The sequence below is a fragment of the Otolemur garnettii genome, unplaced genomic scaffold (assembly GCF_000181295.1).
Source record: "Otolemur garnettii isolate 467f Iridium unplaced genomic scaffold, OtoGar3 scaffold00002, whole genome shotgun sequence".
Lineage (NCBI taxonomy): Eukaryota > Metazoa > Chordata > Mammalia > Primates > Galagidae > Otolemur > Otolemur garnettii.
Window position 1 is genome coordinate 9651942 of NW_003852397.1, and position 3828 is coordinate 9655769.

The 3828-nt window shown below is 39.3% G+C and overlaps 1 long non-coding RNA gene across 1 annotated transcript in view; it reads right to left on the bottom strand.

Moving 5' to 3' along the window:
• LOC105887163 overlaps positions 1–3828 on the bottom strand; it is a 53182-nt gene that overhangs the window by 46040 nt on the left and 3314 nt on the right. The window lies entirely within an intron of this gene.

Below are 3828 nucleotides of genomic sequence, written 5' to 3' on the forward strand. Positions count from 1 at the left end.
ACCAATCTCTTTCCAAGCTAACCAACTCAAAGACACACCCTTCATTTTATAGTGTCAAGGCCAACTCTCAAGTCCTAGGCAAGCGTGTATCGACTCATAATGAGATAAGTTAATATTATTTCTTGAATTTTGGAATTCCTTTCTTTTGGAAAGAAATACAAATACAAAGGATGTCTCTAAAATGAGAACAGTGAAGAGTTAGGAAGGAGAAAGACTTGATTTCATTGTTTTGTCTGGTTTTGATAAAGGTAGAATAGCCTCATTTTTTATATGTGGGTCTTAAGTAATTTTAATGTTTCTTTGTAAATCAATGGTCTTCTGCTTTGTAAGAAAACACCAATGTAGGGGTACCCCTAAAATGGTAATTCCATGACCTATGGATGATCTTAGACATGACATTTAAAACTGAATTAAATAATAACATATTTCCAAATATTTCCAGGACTTAGAAATGATGATGTTATTGGATTAAATTGGTCAATATGCCAAAGTTTATTTCCAGGAAAATGTATAACTTAATTATCTTAACTTTCTCTTATTTTTTTCTTCAAGTTCTGAAATTGCTGATACATGTATGGTGAAAGGTTATTGAGATCAATCATTCATAGAGACATGTTAGGTTAAAATATGGTTTCCTGGACAATTGTCCAACAAGAGTGATATTTGCTTATACGTGTGCTGAAGCCAAACCCTATCGTAAATGTTAAATCATGGCTGTTTTCAGAGGCGGGGGGTTTCCTTAATGTGGAAACCAAAGAACTAGACTTTCAACTCTCACAACATCCTATTTTGTCTGCCCAGTAGGTTTTTCCAGAGTTAAACGCTTGGAAAAACATTTCGCAAAGAAAATGTGAAATGCTTGTTCATGGGAAATCTTTACTCCACCCAGGAAAAGATAAATGGCACTGAAGAATTACTCTTTAAGAGTGAGATGTTTATTGAAATAAGGGAGGCTAATTGTCAAAAATGATGAGAAACAAATGTGAAAAGCCCTGTGTTTGGAGCTCTGGCCACATGGAGCGTTTAAACAAGCATATGCTGTGTTTCAAAAGAAGAGGCATAGTTTTGGAAGCTGCCATTTTTCAGAAAAAAATGTTCAGTGTAAGAATAAAAAAAGAAAAAGAACATGGCTGCTAACAGCAGTTCCAGAACATGGAATAAGAAACAAGGAACATGGCTGCCAACATGATCTTCTCTGAAAGGTTGGAACTCCACTTTGATATCACTTTAGCTTTTTAAAAATATTCACTGACATCACAAACCAGTTCTACTGGAAACATGTATTGAGGGGCTGACGTGATCTCTAGAGATAGGATAGAATTCTGTACAGATAGGAGATGTATAGCTTTGCTTGGCCAAGTTCTCAATCTTTTTAAAGTTTTGCCATGAATTCCCAGACCACTCTAGAAAAGGGTTTCTCAAACTTGGCACTATTGATGTTTTGGACAGATGTTCTTTGTTGAGAGAGGACTGTGCTGTGTGGAGTAGGAAGTTAGGAGAATCCCAGGCCACACAAGAGATGTCAATAGTTGCTTTTGCCCATGACCAAAAGTGTCTCCAGACATGAGCAAATGTCCCTAGGGAGGAGCAAAGGGAAGGGGAGGAATATATAGTCGGCTAGAGAAGGGAATCAGATTTATAGTCACTGCTCTAGAGTTAGGATTTTCAGATAAATTGTGTATTGCCTATTTACAAATGTATTCAGCAAAGGTGTGAAGTTCATGATGCCAGGACAAAGAACCCCTGGTCCTAGAACAGACATCACTAGAAAAAGCCAATAAATCAGAGATGCTTCTATTCCTCTCAGGCAACAAGAACTATTTGTGAAGTTTCTACAGATTGCCTGAAGTCTAAGGTAGTGGGAAATGCACCAGCTTTGGAATCAAATCAACCTGGATTTTGGCCCTGGCTCCATCACTTACCACTACTGTAGTCATGGGCTTATTACTTGACCTCTATGAGCCTCAGTTTTCCTCCTCACAAAATGAAGTCAATACTGATTCCAGAGGATAAGGATTAAATAAAATAGCATATCTTGATACTTGTAGCTTGGTAATGCTCTAATAAATCATCATTTGTTATTATGTGGTGCAATCGCATTCAGGTTCAATGAAATAGGGATGTCATCCTTTTTGTTTAACCAGCAAACCAATTATAACTGACAGATCTCATTAACTTGAACACGTTTGAATAATCATACAGTAGGACCTACAAATAATTAGAGCTCTTTCCAGCTCTGATTCTAACTTGCCTTTAGTTATCCTCATGTTGGATGCACATTAGTCACTTGTTTCTGTGTCATCAGCCCGGTTTTTGTTTTCCGTGGGAGTGCCCAGTGCAACATTCAACATCAACCTAACTGCAGTTGGACTAACCGCAGAGTTGTTTCAATAAACACACAACGTGCTGAGCTGTGTGCATTTAGGAAGGGGCAAATGTTAGCCAAGAGTATCTGATTTGGGGGCTCAACCAGTCCCCCTAACCCAGTGAAAGCATCCCCCCGAAATCATGAAAAGATTCACCTTGCTCAAAGCCTCATTTTAAACAGAAATATACACCAGCCATGTGCCAGCTGCAGGAGAGAGGATGGGGACGCCTCTCACAGCAGTCAAGAGCAGACAGTGATCCAAGTGACAAGAAGAGACAGGCCCATCTGGGACATCTTCTGCTCATTTCTGCTGAAAGACTGTGCTGCTCAGAATGGTGGAAGGGGAGCAATGACTACTATGAAAAACAAAATAGTCTTCCTTACAAAAGCCTCCCAAAGGGTTTGGGATGTTTACAACACTTGGAGAATGGCCAAGCGGGTATGTATTTCAGCACAGCACAGAGAAATGATCAAGCTCAGCTTACAACCTATGGTTCATACATAGGGAAATCGTGCCAAATATCTCCCTAAGAGTGGCGTTCTCTGGGGAGCTCTTTGAAGGATTCTACGAGGCTGATCATTCTTCTGCAATCACCTCCATTTGAGAGATTCATGCAATTCATTGAGTTGTACAACCTCAGGAAGGCCTCACTTGGGGTCCTGAGAGGAACATCTGGGGTCTTCAGCTTGGCTTAACCAAGTAAGCCAAAGGTGCAACCATGGACCCCCCTGCTCCAGCCTCATTGCCCACACAGAGTGGTACCTGCACATTTCTGTTGATGATACCTCCTGGGAGCAAAAAACAGAAATACAACTTTCACTTAGGCCAAAGGAAGAGCTGGCTCAGGCACAGAAGAACCTTCAACCAAATGAAAGGGAATGTTCAAACCCCAACTTTGCAGTGTGAGTTTTGAATAAGATTCTCAGAGGAAGGAGACTGCTTTCTGGGTATGAAAACAATGGATGTCCGTACTTACATTCAGTCATTTCCCACAGATCATTTGAACATACTGCAGCATCAATGCCTTAAATCAGCCCCACTGCCTGTTTTAGTAAATAACGTTGTATTGATATAGCCAGGTCCATTTGGTCATAATGATCTATTGTTGTTTGTGTGCTCCAAGGGCAGAATTAAATGAGTGCCATAGAAGAGATATGGTCTACAAAGATACCCACTATCTGGCTGGCCACAGAAGAAGAAAATACAGACCCCTGCTTAGGGATCATTCGCTTAGGGGTATCTAGATTTAAAATCTGGTTTATGTTAATCCAAAATTGTTACAGATTTAGCAAACCTTTCCAGTCCCTAAATGATTTTTGTTGTTGTTGTTTTTTTAGAAACAAAACTCGTTGTGTATTTATTGCTGTATCTTCCCTGGGATGGTTAGTTGTTTATATCTCTACTTTTTAAAGACTAAAACATATGAGGGAATATATTTACTTTTTTTTTTTTTTTTTTT